The sequence below is a fragment of the Scyliorhinus torazame genome, chromosome 13 (assembly GCF_047496885.1).
Source record: "Scyliorhinus torazame isolate Kashiwa2021f chromosome 13, sScyTor2.1, whole genome shotgun sequence".
NCBI classification, from domain to species: Eukaryota; Metazoa; Chordata; class Chondrichthyes; order Carcharhiniformes; family Scyliorhinidae; genus Scyliorhinus; species Scyliorhinus torazame.
In genome coordinates, this window is record NC_092719.1 from 9921290 (window position 1) to 9941902 (window position 20613).

General features: G+C 44.3%; 1 protein-coding gene across 3 annotated transcripts in view; it reads left to right on the forward strand.

Annotated features, from left to right (window-relative positions):
• Window positions 1-20613, forward strand: part of taf3 (TAF3 RNA polymerase II, TATA box binding protein (TBP)-associated facto) — a 233654-nt gene that overhangs the window by 72877 nt on the left and 140164 nt on the right. The window contains exon 1 of one of the 3 annotated variants that reach the window (XR_011934015.1): window positions 18731-19226. The exons of the other annotated variants lie outside the window; for them this stretch is intronic. The gene's annotated coding sequence lies outside the window, so the exon portion shown is untranslated. Of the gene's footprint in view, window positions 1-18730; window positions 19227-20613 lie in introns of those variants that run through there. 3 annotated transcript variants of the gene reach the window in all.

Here is a 20613-nt window from a genome sequence, read left to right on the forward strand (position 1 = left end):
GTTTTACTTTCTTCAGTTTGAGACCATCTTCTTACAGCTCACTATTCTATTAATTGATCCCAACCAGGATTAATATTTTTTTCAGTAAATATTAACCTTTTTTGTACTGGGTAAATAGAATTTTGGAAAACAAGCAATTAATGGTTGGTTCGGACAGTGCACAATTTATGGATGACACATTTAGAGAATTGCGGTAGGGTGGCACAGTGACTAGCACTGCTGCCTCACAATGCCAGGGACCCAGGTTCAATTCCGGCCTTGGGTGACTGGAGTTTGCACTTTCTCCCTGTGTCTGCGTGGGTTTACTCCGGGTGCTCCGGTTTCCTTGCACAGTCCAAAGATGTGCAGTTAGGTGGATTGGCTGTGCTAAATTGCCCCTGAGTGTCGAAGGATGTGTAGGTTAGACCATCTGACCATAAGACATAGGAGCAGAATTAGGCCACTCGGCCCATCGAGTCTGCTCCACCATTCAATCATGGCTGATATTTTTCTCATCCCCATTCTCGTGCCTTCTCCCCATAACCCCAATCCCCTTATTAATCAAGAACTCTGTCTTAAAGACACTCAGTGATTTGGCCTCCACGGCCTTCTGCGGCAAAGAGTTCCACAGATTCACCACCCAATGGCTGAAGAAATTCCTCCTCATCTCGGTTTTAAAAGATCGTCCCTTTAGTCTGAGATTGTGCCCTCAGGTTCTAGTTTTTCCTACAAGTGGAAACATCCTCTCCACGTCCACTCTATCCACGCCTTGCAGTAACCTGTAAGTTTCAATAAGATCCCCCCTCATTCTTCTAAACTCCAGTGAGTACAAACCCAGAGTCCTCAACCGCTCCTCATGCGGCAAGCTCTTCATTCTAGGGATCATTCTTGTGAATCTCCTCTGGACACTTTCCAAGGCCAGCTCATCCTTCTTTAAATACGGGGCCCAAAACTGCTCACAATACTTCAAATGGGGTCTGACCAGAGCCTTATACAGCTCAGAAGTACATCGCTGCTCTTGTATTCTAGCCCTCTTGACGTGAATGTGACATTGCCGTTAGGTTGGGTAATGGGGATAGGGCAGGGGATTGGCTTGGGGTGCTCTTTCAGAGGGTCGGTGCAGACTCGATTGGCCGACTTATCTCTTTCTGAGCTGTAGGAATTCTATGGTTCTAATTTAGAGAATTTCTTTGGAAAATAAAAGAATTGAAATACTGTTTTTTCTGTGATTCATTTCTGCATGCAAATTGCAATTTTTCCCTTAAAGTGTCAGACGAAGTACTAAGTACGCAATCTTTCCCATCTAGTTTGCAAAGGTGGGTCAGAAGAATCTTATTAATACCTCCAACTTTGCAGGATTGCAGTTCAAAGCAGCCTAACTGTTGTCAGCTTTGTCAGTCTTCATGGAGTTCAGCACTGATCAATATCTTGTGCAGCACTGAATGCTGATCTGGAGGCAACGAAGGCCAGAAAATTGGGTGCTAATTATGTTCTCCTGTTGACTCAGCCGTTCTCTGATGCCTTCTGATGGTAAGAATGACTGAAAAAAAATGTCAATCACTGATCTAACTAGGGGGGAGTTCCAAAGGGCCTATTGAGTCATGCTCCAGCACGTTTGAGACCTGAAATGGTAGGCCTATGAAGAAGGCTGCACTTAATAATAAAAAAGATCTTTCTGGATATTAGATCCCAACTAACATCTGCTTTTTTAATAGTTGATGTTGAAATATATTTTTGATCTCTATCAATTAGGTAAATTTTCTTAAGTGATGTTCAATCATCACATGAAAAGAGGGTAATATATGACATATGGAGGAAGTCAGGTTGCAAGAAGTCCATGTGGGGTAACCCTCTCATGTAACTTTACTCTTGGTGTATTGTAATTGAGGAAGACAGCAGAATGACATCCAGCATTTTTCAGTAGTACGAAACTAGCTCAATTTAGCACAGTGGGCTAATTTGCTGGCTTGCAATGCAGAACAATGCCAGCAGCGGGGGTTCAATTCCCGTACCGGCCTCCCCGAACAGGCGTCGGAATGTGGCGACTAGGGGCTTTTCACAGTAACTTCATTGAAGCCTACTTGTGACAATAAGTGATTATTTATTTTATTTAATTTATTCGAGTCCTTACACTCTCAGCATCAAGTTGGGTTGAAAAGATATGCATACGCTAGCAGTGGCCTATATACATGGAAGAGTTACTAGACATTGCAGAATACTAACTTTGCTGGTGCAGAGATATTAATGTGCTTGTGGGATTTTGAATGACTGGGCGTGATTCAGCGGACTAAAGATAAAGTCCGCTGAACGGCACGTTTAGCGGGGTCTCGCCGGCTGCAACCACGAGAAACATCCCGCTGCTCTTTTTTTTTTAACCGTGGGGAGTTTCTCCTGCCGAGGCCTCACTTGGTGGATTTCCTGTTGGCGAGCTTCAGCTTTCCAGCAGGAAAAGCTCCTGGCTGATTGGGGCGGCAATATGTCCGGCACGCCAATCTCTCTTTCCCCCCCCCCCCCCCGCTTTCTGGACTCCCCCGCATGCCCTCCAACCTTGGGGGAACCCCCATTCGCCCCCTCTACCTGGCAAGCCGCCCCCCCAGGCCTGACCCCTGACAGTGCCAACCTGGCACCGTGGTGCTTCTGGCATGCCACCCAGGTCCCAGGGTGGTGGTGCCCAGGTACGATGGGACGCGCCGGGCGCCATCCTCCCCTGTCCCGAACAGCCGGGGTCTCCAATAATGATAATCTTTATTGTCACAAGTAGGCTTACATTAACACGGCAATGAAGTTACTGTGAAAATCTCCAACTCGCCACATTCCGGCGCCTGTTCGGGTACACTGAGGGAGAATTCAGAATGTCCAATTCACTTAACAGGCATAGTGTATGGTATATGGTGTGTTGGCTTTCATTAACAGGGGGATTGAGTTTAAGAGCCGCGAGGTTTTGTTGCAGCATTATAAAACCCTGGTTAAAGGGGATCGGCTCAAGGGTTCACCAGGCGGTGGCAACCGTTCGTCGAATACCTCACAGAAAGATAGAGGGAATGGAAAAGAAGAAGGCAGCAGCAGCAGCCCAGGGGGGGGGGGGGGGGAGGAACCAGAAGGAGTCTCAGGGTTATTAATATATATGTATAATACGTATAGGTCGCTGATATAAATAATTGTATATTGGACTGTTAAATCATATTTTTGGAGAGTGTTTATCTGAGACATTTAGTTTTAGTTTTCGTTTTTGTTATATATTATTTATTCTTTGTTTGTAAATCAGGTCATTGTTATTTATACTGTTATATTATTGTGTAAAGGATACACAATGTACTGTGATGGTTGAACAAAAATTTTCAATAAAATATTTTTTTAAAAAAATAAATAAATAAAACCCTGGTTAGACCGCACTTGGAATATTGTGTCCAGCTCTGGTCGCCTCATTATAGGAAGGATGTGGATGCTCTGGAGAGGGTACAGAGGAGATTTACCAGGATGCTGTCTGGACTGGCGGACATGTCTTATGAAGAAAGGTTGAGGGAGCTCGGGCTTTTCTCGCTGGAGCGAAGAAAGAGGAGAGGTGACTTGATAGAGATGTACAAGGTGATGAGAGGCATGGATAGAGTGGATAGCCAGAGTCTTTTCCCAAGGGCGGAAATGGCTATCACGAGGGGACATAATTTTGAGGTGATTGGAGGAAGGTATAGGGGAGATGTCAGAGGTAGGTTCTTTACACAGGTGCGTGGAATTCGCTGCCAGCGGAGGTGGTGGAGTCAGAGTCATTAGGGACATTTAAGCGAGTCTTGGACAGGCACATAGACAGCAGTAAATTGAAGGGGTGTAGGTTAGGTTGATCTTAGAATAGGTGAAATGGTCGGCACAACATCGTGGGCCGAAGGGGGTTTACTGTTCTATGTTCTATAAGCACGTCTTTCGGGTCTTGTGGGAGGAAATCGGAGCACCCAGAGGAACCATTGTGCCTGGATCTGCGTTGGGTGCAATGGGGTCACTGAATCATGCCCACTGTCTGCATTCTGGAAAGTATCTTCTTTTCGTGCTCAAGTTTCAAAAAAGATATGATAAACATCTGGTAGGTTTGAATCAAAATAAGGGGTACCAGTCAAAACCCACAGTCTCAGATATCAGACTTCTTGATAGATTCTGGAACTGCAAGGTGATGTTAATATACAAGTTGCAAATGTCACAGACCTTGACAATATCAAACATCCCCTTGGTGAGGGTAATAGTGGCTCCCACCAGGCGCTCTGTGGTAAATATTCCTAGGTTTGAAGGAAAGCAATTGAGACCATATAAGTGAGATTGGGTGTGAGTATCAATGTTAATTGACATCAGTCTCCAATTACAATCAATTCCGAGTCTTTAACCTGCAGGGTGGTAACCCTGATGCAGCATTGAAATCAGATGCTTTGCTTTTTATTTGTCTTCAATGGAAAGAGCTAGTGAAGCCTCAAAATCCTTGTTTATGGTGATGAACAGGGTAAATTAAATTACAATTGACTTTTTTATTTGCTCACAGGATGAGGGCATCGCTGGTTCGGCCAGCTAGTATTGTCCATCCCTGATTTTCTTTGAGAATGTGGTGGTGAGCCACCTTCTTCAACTGCCGTCATCCATGTGCTGTAGGTAAACCTACAGTGCTGTTAGAAGGCAGTTCCAAGGTTTTGACCCAGCGACAGTGAAGGAACAGTGATATAGTTCCAAGTCAGAATGGTGTGTGCTTGGAGGGGAACTTGCAGCTGTTGGTGTCCCCATGCCTCTGCTACCCTTGTTCTTGTGGAGGAATTTAGGTCATTCATAGGCAAGAATTCCAGAAGGAACTTGGTTTTATTATAAGCTTGGTAATCAAAGGACAAATGATCACTTTTGAAGTTGTACAACACTGTTATCCTTTAAAGATAACTTTCCAGCGATTTTTGTTGGGGAGCACCATGTTGTACTGTGAATGAAATGAAAATCCCTTATTGTCACAAGTAGGCTTCAAATGAAGTTACTGTGAAAAGCCCCTAGTCGCCACTTTCCGCCGCCTGTTCGGGGAGGCTGGTACGGGAATTGAACCGTGCTGCTGGTCTGCCTTGGTCTGCTTTAAAAGCCAGCTAGTTGGCCCTGTGCTAAACCAGCCCCTGTGCATGGGAAAGTCATATATAACATTGAAGAAGCCAGGTCAGGAATGTTGTCAAATGCACTTTTGCTTGTCTGAATGAATGCAGCTCCAACAATACTCGAGAAACAACACAATCCTGGACAAATCAGCCATCTTAATCAGCACCCCATCTTCCAGATTAACCATTCACTCCCTCCACCACCAATGCACAGTGGCAGTAATGTGTGCCATCTGTAAAATGCACTGCATCTGCTCACCAAGGCTACTTCGATAGCAGCTCCCAAATCTGCCCCTTCTACTATGTAGAAGGACTTGGGCAGCAGACCACCACCACCTACAAATCACACCACCCTGATCTACAATAAAATCATCGCCACATCAGTGTCGCTGGGTCAAAGTCCTGGAGCCCTTTAACAGCACTGTGGGTATATCTACACTATGTGGGCAGCAGCAGTTCAAGAAAGCGGCTCACCATCTTCTCAAAGGCAATTAGGGTGGACAATAAATGTTGGCCTTGCCAGAGATGCTCACATCCCAAGAACAAATAAAGAAAGACTAGAGCGTATATAGTCCCCCGCTGTTAGCAGACTCCTGAATGTGACCCCCTTATGGACTGAGCTGATCTCTCCACGCACCTTCTCTACTGAGTGGCACTATACTCGGTATACTTCACCCAATGTCAATGTCGATGTATTTATATTATGTATTTATTATATGTCCTATGTTTGTCATGTATGGAAAGATCTGTCTGAACTATATGCAGAACAATACTTTTCACTGTACCTCGGTACTTGTGACAATGAATCTATATCATTGCAGTTTTGTTTGGAACATTTAGAGGTACAGAAGGTTGTACCTGCAAATTTGACGGAATTTTTTCAGCTCATTCCTGATAATGATGTCTGAATTAAAATAGAATGGTCAAGGTAAGTTTTACTGAAATACATCTTATTTGTTTGTGTGCGGCTGCAACCTTTAGGTTCCAGTCAGTGTGGATCGACCAGCAGCAAATATGTGGCAAATTGTCCATTTCTTTAACCTTTCTTTGTAAAAAAGAGTAACATACTTATCACACAGATAAACCTGGATGTTGTGAAGTTAGGTGTCTAGGCAGAGTCTCGCCTGAAACTCGCAGGCGTGATGAATGTGAAAAAGGGTGACTGCATCCTCTGATGCATTGGACCAATGCCAATCACAGTTGAAAAGAAAAATAGGTTTTGCATTTTCTTAAAAGATTAAGTGACCTCTTTAATGATTTGTCTTTCATACTTGGCATGTGTAGCTACAGTGCCTTTGGGGTGCAAACTTTACAGTTGGATGAAGCTGAACTCTATATTCCACATTCTGGATTATTATGACCAGTTTAATCCAAGCTGATTGAAACACTTTTTTGTTTCAAATTATGTTTTTGATACTAATGCTGTAAAATTGTAACATTCCTTGAGGATGAACAACATTTCTAATTTCTGTTTACTGAAACATACTAGTTTGTTGATAAGTTAATATTACCGAAAAGTCTGAAGTTTCATTTTGTTTCCATTTTTGGTTTGAATATTGCAAGACAAAATAATATATTTTAAATCTAAATACAAATCGCAAGACTTCAGCAGTGTGGAATAGTGTCAGTGCAAGCAGTCTTTTGCTATTTGTTTATCTGAAACAAACCTTACTATATCAGCAAAACAAAAATAATAAAGAATTATAGATGTGTGACAAGAATCCTGAAAGTGATTTGTTGAGGTGTTTGGGTAGCGTAAACTGTAAAAGCAAAGGTTGAGTGGTTTAGATACATCACAGCCCTGAAATTGAGGTTAGAAATAACTCACTGGTATCGGTTGCTATTTCAATTCTTACATTTTTTTAATGTCGCTGTTTTAACGTGTTTTTAGTCAATTTGACTCCGGGGAGAGATGCTGATTTGTGCTTTATATCCATGATATGTGATAATGCTCACACAAGAGGTTCAATCAGCAATCTGCAATTGATCACTGAGAAATTCAATTTCCACAATATAGAGTATTATATCTATAACTAGGGTATATCATGATGGACCACCTGTCTCTCTGACTGTGTCATCAGTATTGTCGATTGAGCAGCTAGGACATGTAGTTAATAATGCAGCTAAAGATGATATAGTTTTCAAACCTTAGTGTCCAAAGACCATGCAAGAGAATTGAAGCATAATAATGTTCCATGATGTTTGCCACTACACTGCTGTAACAAATAAACATGTTGGAGACTAGAATTACTATATTAATGAAAAGGTACAGTGGGGCTTTTCGTCTATCGCCAGAGGGGCTAGAAGATAGGATTTAATCGTGGCATAAATGTGGGTGGAAGATTACATTGCAGTGCAGCCAGGAGTTCATTTAGTAATATATAAAAGTAACAGTAATAGCACTGAATGCAAAGGCTAGTCTGCTGAGTACAAACAAAGTATTGAGAGTGCTGTTATGCCTCATAGAGCTGGCGCTGGTAGTAATGCACTGATAAATGTGCTGATAAACCAACGAGAAAGGGACACTGCCACAAAGCCTGTCATGGACTAAGGAAGTGTCCAGTTAGAGTAAATTTCATTCGTGGTCAAATACAATGAAATTAAGCATAATTTGCTGGAGTGAAATGGCAGTGAGAAGACTTGAAAATGCTCCTGGGAGTAGCGAGCGATCAATTTGCAGTGCATTCACTTGAGGAGCTGAAGTAAGCACAGTCAGTAGATGGAGGCATGTCTGCTTCAGGAACCTTGCGTTTCAACAGACTGGTGTTATAGCACCAGTAATGACAGATCAATAATTATGCTGTGTTTTACAGTATAAAAGAGACAATTGGTTTCCATTTGCAGAGGTTGTGTAACAAAGCCAAACGAAGCTACTACCATGATGGTGTATATACTTGGAAAAAAGCTAATTTGTCTAAGTATATGTTTGTTTATAACTGTTCGGTTTAAAACAAAAGAAACACACCAGTAGCAAGATTATTCCCATTTACGTTTCCTATGATTTAGGTTAAGTGAAATATTTTGCACATTATTGCTACAATATTTATCATAGAGTGAACATCCAGCTATTGACTTAAATGGGTATCTGAATATTATGCATTTTAACAGTTTATTTTGCGACTGCATGTTGCAGAAAAAATTGTATCTGATATTGCAGTATATTACAATATTTCTCAAAGGCGTACCACCATATTAAGTTACTCACAAGATCCATTATACTGTTATCCTGTGTACCATAAAACTGTTAATGCCCCTTTTTCAATCACAAGGTAGTCTTTTCAAATTCAAATTACTTTGGGAGAAGCTCCACGTCAAATGGGCCACAACGCAGTTAAAAGAAAAAATGAAATGCCACAATCTTCAGCAGTTTGATATTATCTGAACCCTCAGTGGGATTGCAGGCTTGGTAATTCACTTATAACTGCCCATTATCCTTCACTGAGGACAAAATTCAGTTGCGAGACTGTGGAAATGTAATGATAAATAGAAAGACATTGGGATTTTCTCTGCAACCTGCCAGGTGCTTCACATGCTGAGGGCGGCCTGCCATCGACTGGATCTTCTGGTCCGCCCTCCCCCACTGTTGTCGCGCCCCTCACCGTGTTGAAACCTGCTGTGGGGATGCACCGTCGGTGGGTCCGGAAGATTCCGCCGGCGTGAACGGCTGGAAGGCTCTGCTCATTAATCATGAAATTTTGAAATAAAAGCAGAAAATGTTGAAAATGAAGAGTGGGTGTTCAGCACCTGAAAGGACCGTCAATTGTGACCTTTAAAAACTGAGGGTCACCCCTGTAACGTTAACCTTCCATTTCTGTTTCAGATGCTAATAAACCCGTATTTGATGTTTTCATGTACTTGCTGTGCTTTTTCTAATGAAATTGCTGTATTTTCATTGCAAATTAAAGACATTTTAAGTCAGAAATTCCCATCCTACCTATCTCAGATACATACTGAGGGCAGCACGGTAGCATGGTGGTTAGCACAATTGCTTCACAGCTCCAGGGTCCCAGGTTCGATTCCCGGCTTGGGTCACTGTCTGTGCGGAGTCTGCACGTTCTCCCCGTGTGTGCGTGGGTTTCTTCCGGGTGCTCCGGTTTCCTCCCACAGTCCAAAGATGTGCAGGTTAGGTGGATTGGCCATGCTAAATTGCCCTTAGTGTCCAAAATTACCCTTAGTGTTGGGTCGGGCTACTGGGTTATAGGGATAGGGTGGAAGTGTGGGCTTGGGTAGGGTGCTCTTTCAAAGAGCCGGTGCAGACTCGATGGGCCGAATGGCCTCCTTCTGCACTGTAAATTATAAGAAGAACATAAGAACTAGGAGCAGGAGTAGGCCATCTGGCCCCTCGAGCCTGCTCCACCATTCAATGAGATCATGGCTGATCTTTTGTGGACTCAGCTCCACTTTCCGGCCCGAACACAACACTTAATCCCTTTATTCTTCAAAAAACTATCTATCTTTATCTTAAAAACATTTAATGAAGGAGCCTCTACTGCTTCACTGGGCAAGGAATTCCATAGATTCACAACCCTTTGGGTGAAGAAGTTCCTCCTAAACTCAGTCCTAAATCTACTTCCCCTTATTTTGAGGCTATGCCCCCTAGTTCTGCTTTCACCCACCAGTGGAAACAACCTGCCCGCATCTATCCTATCTATTCCCTTCATAATCTTATATGTTTCTATAAGATCCCCCCTCATCCTTCTAAATTCCAACGAGTACAGTCCCAGTCAACTCAACCTCTCCTCGTAATCCAACCCCTTCAGCTCTGGGATTAACCTAGTGAATCTCCTCTGCACACCCTCCAGTGCCAGTATGTCCTTTCTCAAGTAAAGAGACCAAAACTGAACACACTACTCCAGGTGTGACCTCACTAACACCTTATACAATTGCAGCAGAACCTCCCTAGTCTTAAACTCCATCCCTCTAGCAATGAAGGACAAAATTCCATTTGCCTTCTTAATCACCTGTTGCACCTGAAAACCAACTTTCTGCGACTCATGCACTAGCACACCCAGGTCTCTCTGCACAGCAGCAGGTTTTAATATTTTATCATTTAAATAATAATCCCTTTTGCTGTTATTCCTACCAAAATGGATAACCTCACATTTGTCAACATTGTATTCCATTAACTTCAACAATTTCAATTTCCCCCCCAAAAAATTGAAATAAATAAATAAACAATGAAGAAAAAAATAAATAAATATACCAATGAAAAGAAACAGAAAAACAGAAACACTACTTACCAGTCACAAAAAGCACTTCCTCCCCACCCAGCTTCGAATTCCCACCTCGATTCAAATTCCCAAACTCACTCTTTGCTGTCTCACTCCTGGCTGTCTTCTCTGTCTCACTGGGAGAATTCTATGATTCTAATTCTATACGTACATGACAGTTTGCTTTTCATTTGTGCTGAGGGGCTGGTTTAGCACAGTGGGCTAAACAGCCAGCTTGTAATGCAGAACAAGGCCACCAGCGCGGGTTCAATTCCCGTACCGGCCTCCCCAAACAGGCGCTGGAATGTGGTGACTAGGGGCTTTTCACAGAAACTTCATTGAAGCCTACTTGTGACAGGCGATTATTATTAACTCAATTTTAGGAAAATGCAGTTCCTCTTTTCTTCACCATTCTACTCTGTTGCGGCATAATAGACCAACCGTTTCTGTACCTCTGTGAATAACACCTGCAACCTGGTATGAATTCACACCGTTAAGCTAAGGATTGAAGGATCACCCATGATCTGGGTTACAGATTGAAGGAAGGTATAAGTAACGAGCTGGGGAAGAAGGCTCGATGTGATGAGAGAGGCTGGTAACTGGATGAGGTCTTCAAGGGGGGATTACTGCCACATGGTAATTAGTTTGATATACCATAGATGTTGGCATATAAATCGACATTCGAAGCTTTGAATAATTTCTGCATAAACAGGCATCAACTTATACGCCAAGTGTAAAAGTGAACCGCCAGTGTTGCTGGACGCCATTTTGAAGTTTTATCAGTATCTGACTCACAGTGGAGATATCTTAAACGTGCGCATCTTCGCAACGCATCCTGGATTGTCTCCTTGATCCCTTGCGCCCGGCCATAAGACACCATAAGTAATGAATGCATTTGAGGGGTGATAAATTCAGGCCATCTGCTAATAGGAGTTCAGCTTATCATGACTGAAAAGGGGGGTCAATTAGTAGCTGAGTACATTCGAAACAGAAGTATTCCAGACTGCCATTCTGCTCCTTTACACTTATCCAGGTCAGGAGCTGCCCATATCTCTCCCGATTTCCTGTCCCAGGCCTGGTGAGAAATGTGCAGCACAACAGCTTCCTCTGGACTTCCTGGGCAACGCAGTAGGTCTGGGGAAAGTGAAACTGGGCCTTTTTTTGCGCAGCACCAACTGCTGTAAACCAATTAGATTTAGAAGTCTTGGCCACTTTGAGAAACCAGGAAAATATTAAGTCTATAAGGTAAGTGGGTGAGAGGTTAGCGTGCTCAGGGAGCAAGAGGGAGTGTCAGCAGTCAGTGGGAGGGGTCGGGAAATTGGCGGGAGGGGTCAGGCGTTTTAGGGGAGTTGGTGATCGGGGTGAGGAGTGTAGTTGAGAGGCGGGGGGGGGAGAGGAGGAGCTGGTCACTAGTTACCCAGGAGTTGGAAGTGATTTTAAACCTTCTAACCTTTCCTGGGTAGCTATTCTACTAAGAGAATCGGAACCATCCCTAGTCTCTGATTTAAATCAGAATATTTGAAGATTCCCAGTGCAGGGGAATTCGCCATTGGAAGCTTAAACTTCCCGGCAATTCCCATGCAGTCCTTGCTGTAATGAATACTAAGGCAATGTCACTTAGTTGAGTTGCCTACCTATGTCTTGGTTTACACCATTTGATAAGCTGCTGGGGATGACCCAACTCCAGTCAAACCATTTTCCAGCATGGAAAATATAGGGAGAAAATAGATAACCATTTTATTAAGGCCTAGGTGTTTTTAACTAGCTCAATGCGAAACATCAACCATAATTCTGCAGTAAATGAAATATATGAAATAATATATTAAAGTATATTCCCAACCATCTAAACTAGGACATAAAATGTATCCATTGCATAATGCTTTATTCAGCAGTTTCCTCTTCCATATGAGTGTGATGCCATACGGGTGTGATGCACAATGAATGGGTCAGAGGAAAGTGCTTCATCTTCCTTTCACATGATCATTGATCAAAGCACCAGTTTTTCAGGTTACTTAGTTGTAAATTTGTTTCTCTGTGGCAAAATAGGGTTGATACTATATAAAAAAACTTAATCAAGATAACTCACCAAAGAGAGAATGGCCAAGCTGATCCAGTTTAGGGATACTGCAATGGTCACTGGGTCTATCATTCTTTCATACGGTCTTGAAAAAATTATTTGTTCAAAATTATTTGCTCTGTTCCTGTGTCTTGTTTTGTCTCTAATTATGTTGGATGCCCAGGTATTGTGCTGTACGCAGTGAAAGGAACAATGTTTTGCATGAGTTCGACTTTTGAAAGATGATTCCTTCACACACACCTCTAGGAGCACCCAAATTTGCTTTTGTGTGGGCAAATTAATTAAACAATTGTGGACACCTGTCATGATATGCAGACATGCAGATAATGATATACAGATATGCAGATAATGATATACAGACAGGCAGCTAATGAACACAGAACAGGACATGACCAATGAACAGGCAGGACACTCGGGTGGTATCTCACTATCAAAGGCCCGAGGCACTCACACTCTGCCTCTTTCCACTGATGAACATCTACAGAGTGAGTCAGGGTGTATGTACAGTATCACACCTCCAGCACGTGGCTAAGAGCTAGTCTGGTTCAGTTAGACAGATTAACCACACTTAGGTTAGCAGAGAGTCGAACTCATAGAGAACTGTGCTACTGGTTCAATAAATCAGCTTGGACTAACTTCAAGGTCTGGAGTATCTTTTGGTTAAAGCTGCATCCAGTTGCAGCCTGTGTTATCCCAGAGTACATAACATGACATGCTACCAGGAGACTGCTTAATCTAGATGGTTTACCTCAGTCCGTTCCGTGATGACCAGCGAATGTATCCCCGCACCATGGAGAAGATTCAGGCTCCTCACCAGCTCAGGACCTCCGGCAATCTCAGTGCCAACTGGCGGACATTCAAGCAAAAGTTTTTGCTGTACATCGAAGCTTCAAACCTCGTGGGTGCCTCTGATGCAAGGAAGATTGCGCTTCTCCTCTCAACAGCGGGTGATCAAGCCATCGAACACTTCAACTCTTTTCACTTCACCGAAGGCCAGGAAAAGACAGAGTTTCAGACCATCCTGGACAAGTTTGACAGTCACTGTGAAGTGGACACCAATGAAATCTTTGAGCGCGACATATTCAAACAGCGTCTACAAGGTAAAGGTGAATCTTTCAACTCCTTCTTAACTAACCTCCGCCTGCAGGCGCTGTCCTGCAACTTTGGTGATATTGCTGACTCCATGATCAGAGACCAAATCATTTTTGGAGTTCACTCTGATCCTCTGAGAGAGCAGCTACTGAAAATCAAGCATATGACCCTGCCAGTCGCGATTGAAACATGCACAGTGCATGAGCACACCAAAAATCGCTATGTACCCAGTACAAATGCCCAGTACAAATTGGCTAAAAATGAGAAACTTGCCTCCCACGAGGCAGAGTGTGTGCAGGCCATTTCCCGGATGCAGTGCCTCAGCATTGATGAAAGTGGCCATTTTCCGCACTTTTCCCGGGGACCCACGCATGCACGATGCGAATGGGATAATGAAGCGGCCGACACCCTCACTGCGCATGTGCGACGACGCGCGGAGTGTCAGGACACCGACGTCATGACATGCTCGAATGCAGCAACGCCCACTTAAAGAAACACTGCCCTGCAAGAGGCAGACGATGTTTAAACTGCGGGAAGCCTGGACACTATGCAGACGTGTGCAGGTCTGCACCGCCAGTCAGGGGCCAGCGCTCCCAATTCCGACGATGGCGCATTTAGAGTGTGCAACAACGATCACAGGATTCTGATCCTGGCAGCACAACGGATCCAGAGGAAGAATGCCTGGACTTCGCCTACTGTGTGGGCATCATTACCAAACGTGAATATGCCACATCCAACTCATCACAAATTCAATCCATCCTCGCTGTGGATTCTGCGGACGAATGGCGTGCGGGGATGCAGGTCAACACTGCTCCATCCAGTTTAAGCTGGACACAGCTGCTTCTGCCAACCTCCTCTCACAGTTAGATTTCAAACGCATCAAGAAGCCCCCTAAGGTCCTTCCAGCAGCCTGCAGGCTCCTGGATTACAACAGAAATGCCATCATGGCACTGGGATCCTGCCATCTACTCGTCCCCAACTGGTGCACCCATGCATGGTTACGTTTTGAAATTGTCAAGCCAGACAGGGCATCCCTACTTGGCGCGCAGGCCTGCAAGCAGCTGAACCTCGTGCAGCGGGTTTACACAACGACATCCTCCAATGTGGATCTTCAGGCCGGCATTAATGACATCCTCGCTTAGTATCCGGATGTGTTCGACGGGATGGACACGTTGCCATATCGATACAAGATTCTGCTACGACCTGATGCCAAGCCAGTGGTCCACGCACCACGCCGGGTCCCGGCTCCACTGAGGGAGCGCCTGAAGGCACAGCTCAAGGATCTTCAGCAACAGGGCATAATTTCCAAGGCAACCGAACCGACTGACTGGGTCAGCTCAATGGTATGTGTTAGAAAGCCTTCGGGAGACTTGCACATCTGCATTGATCCCAAGGATCTCAATAAGAATATAATTCGTGAACACTACCCCATCCTGAAGCGTGAGGAACTCACCAGTGAGATGGCACACGCACGTATTTTCACCAAGTTAGATGCGTCACATTGTTTTTGGGAAATCCAGCTGGATGAGTCCAGCAGAAGACTCTGCACCTTCAACACACCGTTTGGCAGATACTGCTATAATTGCATGCCTTTTGGCATTGTCTCGGCATCGGAGATCTTCCATCGCATCATGGAGCAGATGATGGAGGGCATTGAAGGGGTTCGTGTGTACGTGGACGACATCATCAAATGGTCCACGACCCCTGATGAGCATGTGTCCATGCCAATGGCCTGAAGCTGAACAGGTCCAAACGTTGCTTTGGCATGTCGACACTCAAGTTCCTAGGTGACCAGATCTCTCAGCAGGGCATGCGCCCGGACACAGACAACGTCAAGGCCATCAAAGCCGTGAAGGTCCCTGAAGACAAGAAGGTGGTGTTGCGCTTCCTGGGCATGGTCAATTTTCTGGGCAAGTTCATCCCAAACCTGACCCCTCACACCACGGCCCTACGAAACCTGGTAAAAAAAGTCCACTGCCTTTGAGTGAAAGGCAGCACATCAGGCAGAGTGGTTGGAGCTGAAAGCCAAGCTCACCACTGCACCCGTCTTGGCATTTTTCGACCCAGACAGGAAGACGAAGATCTCAACAGATGCGAGCCAGGATGGCATCGGTGCGGTGCTGCTTCAACGTGATGACACTTCATCCTGGGCACCGGTAGCCTACGCATTGAGGGCCAAGACGGCCACCGAAACAAGGTATGCGCAAATCGAGAAGGAAAGCTTGGGTCTTCTCACTGGCATTCTCAAGTTTCACGACTATGTCTACGGCCTGCCGACATTCACTGTGGAGACGGATCACAGGCCTCTGGTCCACATTATCCACAAGGACCTGAACGACAGGACGCCTCGGTTGCAGCGCATCCTCCTCAAACTCAGAAGGTACGACTTTGACTTAGTGTACACGCCTGGCAAGGAGCTCATCGTCACTGATGCATTGTCAGCTCCATCACATTGCCTAGTGAACACTTGGAAATCATCCGGCAGATTGAATCACAGGTGCAGCTGTGTGCTAGCACCCTCCCAGCGTCTGATGAGAAGGTGGTTCGTATCCGCAAGGAGATAGCCAAAGACCCCCTCTTGCAGGGTGTCATGCACCACCTCGCCAATGGCTGGCAGAAAGGGCAGTGCCCTCAATTTTACAATGTAAAGGACGACCTGACGGTGATTGATGGTATCCTCCTCAAGCTGGACCGGATTGTCATTCCACTCAGTCTCCAGAGCTTGGTGCTCTGCCAAATCCATGAGGGACACCTGGGCGTCGAGAAGTGCAGACGCAGAGCCAAGCAGGCTGTCTACTGGCCCGGTATTAGCCAGGACATTTCGAACATGGTCCTCAACTGTATGACCTGCCAACGCTTCCAGCCAGCGCAAAGCAAGGAGACGCTCCAGCAGCATGAAATCGAGACATCCCCATGGTCCAAGGTTGGCATCGACCTCTTTTGTGCGAATGGTCGTGGCTATGTGTTGATTATTGACTATTTATCCAATTACCCTAAAGTTGTGAAGCTCTCAGACCTCACATCTCAGACCATCATCAAGGCCTGTAAGGAGACGTTCTCCCGGCATGGTATCCCACTCACTGTCATGAGTGACAATGGCCTGTGCTTCAACAGCCACGAGTGGTCTATGTTTGCCAAGTCATACCATTTCAAACATGTCACTTCCAGCCCACACTATCCGCAGTCCAATGGGAAGGTTGAAAAAGGGGTGCACATTGTGAAACAGCTCATCTGCAAGGCCGCGGATTCTGCTCTGACATCTGTCTCACGCTGCTCGCGTACAGGGCGCCCCCACTGTCCACTGGCATGTCGCCGGCTCAACTCCTGATGAACAGGGACCTGTGGACGACACTTCTAGCCATACACTTGCCCAATCTGGATCACCTCCCGGTGCTGCAGAAGGTGCAGCAGCTCCGAAACCAGCAAAAACAGGGCTATGATGCTCATGCCACCGATTTGCCCGTGTTATCCCCGGCAGACACTGCCAGGATCAAGATACCTGATGGTGGCTGGTCTGCTCCAGCTTTTGTTGTTCGACAGGCTGCGCCTCGCTCGTATGTTGTACGTATGGCTGATGGTTCTGTTGTGCGACGAAACAGACGGGCACTGCGCAAAGTTGCCTGCCCGCAATTGCTTTCTTCTCCGTTTCCGTCCGTTGTTCTGTCACCTCCTGATACCTCGAACTACAAGGCCACCAGTCAGGCCTCCATCCCGCCTTGTCAAGGCGCCGTCGTCCCCACCACCACCTCTCCGGCGGTCAACAAGGATCAGACGCAAGCCCCAGAGACTGGACTTATGAACATTTGTTTTGTTTGCTATGTTCTGTTTTCTCACATTAGACAGCTGTCTTCACATGTAAATACGTTTGCATATGCCACCGCTTGTAAATATGTTAATATATGCCACCACATGTAAGTATGTTCCCATGTGCCAACAAAACATAAAACAAAACAAAAAGGGGAGATGTCATGAAATGCAGACATGCAGATAATGATACACGGACAGGCAGCTAATGAACACAGAGAACAGGACATGACCAATGAGCAGGCAGGACACTCAGGGGTGGTATCTTACTATAAAAGGCACGAGGCACTCACACTCCACCTCTTTCCACTGATGAACATCTACAGTGAGTCAGGGTGTATGCACAGTATCACACCTCCAGCACGTGGCTAAGAGCTAGTCTGGTTCAATCAGACAGAGTAACCACACTTGGGTTAGCAGAGAGTCAAACTCATAGTGAACTGTGCTAACTGCTACTGGTTCAATAAATCAGATTGAACTAACTTCAAGGTCTGGAGTATCTTGGTTAAAGCTGCATCCAGTTGCAGCCTGTGTTATCCCAGAGTACATAACACGACAGCACCATTCCAAGGCCATAAAGAACTGCCAACGCTTGGTGCACATGGTTTCTACAATCGGTGTTGACATGATTCATGCTATAGATTATTCAAATTTCCTGGTTGCTCAGGCATGCAACGTTTAAATGAGAGTTAATACAGCAACTGGAGAACCCTTCTTTCAAGAACGAGAATTATTACAAATGTTTTGATATTTATTTTAAATGAACTTGATTAACAATTTTGCATAACGTCTCTTATTCAGATCTTAATATCTATTATGCTGGCTGATTTTATTAAGGGTAACCTGAGTGTATACAGTCCCATTGCCCTTTCAGGACATATAGGGATGGATAAAAAATACGAACTGCCGGCATTGCCTTCTTCCCAAGAACAAATGCCTGCTTTCAATGTCCGCTTTAAATGCCTGCTTTTTCTTTCTGCATTCTTGAGAAAGCCATTAAATTGGTTAGCATCATTATTTTAGTAATCATTTATTACTTTAAGGAATGTACAAGGATTTGGCGGAAATATTCTGCAGTCACTCCCCGAATTTGAAAGAAGGGCTTTTTATGGAGTTTTCAAAAAAAGTGTACAGCCATTATTGCTTTCTGTTTTGTGCTTCACTGTCAAATGGAGGTCACTTTTTCCATACGTTTACCCATTCGCTTCATAATCCATTTTGCAGTGTGCTGGGTGTAACTGATCTTATCTTTTAGATTCAAAGGCAGCATTTCATTTGCAATTCTGAACAGGAGTTGCCTTTTTACATTGCAGGTCACTGAAGGTGACAGTTATTTCTGGGGTTTTTTTCCTGAAGGGTTGTACTAGTTCTTTAGTGGCTATGGTTCACCTCATTGCCTGCGGTCTTCAATAAAGGAAGGATTTTTTCATTCAACAGGGTGGTCAGCACAGTTGCAGCTCACAGCTAAACGTTAATCACTGAAGAATTGTCAATCGCATGCTCAAAAACTGCTGAGTTTCACCTGTATATTTTATGTGTGATTAGACTTCGCTGCCATCAGGGTAACACAGGCTGAGATGTGGCATTGCAGTGGTGTATCCCAGTCAAAGCAGATTGAGTCAGGCAACACCTTAAACAATTGTTTTCTGAGACCAGTTTTAAGCGTAACTGAGCAACGGTGAACGATGTATATGAAATGTTTTGCCATGGCAGTGCTTGCATTGACATGAGGTAAAGCACTGAAACAATTGGGTAATAAAACCCTTCCTACACACGTCCAACTGAAGTTCATATTTGCTGGTGGATTCTGTGTTTTATTTTTAACTTTCTTAATTAAAACTATTATTGGGTTTAAATGGATGTCACTGTCCAAAGTAACAGTGACAGGTCATATCAGCAGAAAGAACATTTAAGCAGAGGCACTTGAAGAACATAATGAAAATTCGCAAAGCAGTATTCTGAGTGAGTATGCCGTACGTTTTACAATCAGTGCGTTACTGTTTCGACTGAAGTGAGCATATCGATGTGTACTGGTTTATTTTTTGCTGCTCTATTATTTCTTCAGCCATTTGGAGGTGTGGGCACTTCCTGGCATAGCTGATGTTGATGTATAAGTTCTTTCACACTAAACAGCAAAGAAGATATACCATTATGATTATGGTTAAAATTTTAAAAGGCTGGCCCATGGTTAAACTTTCAGAACCTGTCGATCTGGATACACCAAGTTAGGACTTAGAATGCAAGTATCAGTTCCTATCCTGAGTTGCACACTCAAATATCTTGTTACCATATGCTTTAGGATTCTGGGGATGAAGGGGTTGACATATGAGGAGAGATTAAGCAGTTTGGGCTTATAGTCATTGGAGTTCAGAAGGACGAGAAAGGGATCTGATTGAGGTATGTAACATGCAAAAGGGATTGATAAAGTAAATGTCGACCAAATGTTCCCCCTTGTGGGGCAATCGAGAGCAAGAGGTCACATACATACATTGAGAGGCATTGGACTTGAAACTGAGGTGAGGCAGCATTACCTCTCGCAGAGGGTGGTGAATTTGTGGAACTCGATGCCCCATAGTGCGGTGGAGTCCAAATGAAATTAAATGAAAATGAAAATCGCTTATTGTCACAAGTAGGCTTCAAATGAAGTTACTGTGAAAAGCCCCTAGTCGCCACATTCCAGCGCCTGTTCGGGGAGGCTGGTACGGGGATGTCAAGTGCTGCTGGCCTGCCTTGGTCTGCTTTAAAAGCCAGCGATTTAGCCCAGTGTACTAAACCAGCCCCTATCAATAAATGGTTTCAAGAAGGAGATATATATATTTCTGATTTTAAAAAACGGGTTAACAGGATATGGGGAACAGGTAGGGAGATAGCTTTGAGATCAGGAAGAGATCAGCCATGATCTGATTGAATGGCGAAGCAGGCTCGAAGGGCTGAATTGCTGACTTCTGCTCCTAATTCCTATATAAAACTATTAAAGGAGAATACTACACTAGAACACGGTGACTTACCATCGAATATATAACCTGTGAAACTGAAATGAATTACAGTCCTGGCTCCATTATGTAACGTTTATTTCAATTATAAGAACATAAGAACTAGGAACAGGAGTAGGCCATTATGTATCTTGCTTATGCCACATTTTCAGTAATTATCACAAATCTTTTAAAAAACTGAGGCAATATAATAGCCATGAAATTACTATTGCCGACACATGTATTAACAAACACTTGTTCACATTATATCTACTGTCACTGTTGTAATTCCACTAGGTTAACACCTTATCAAAAGTAGTGGACAAGAAAATGCCATACAAAAATAGTAAACTCATGTAAGCAACAATAATTTTGAG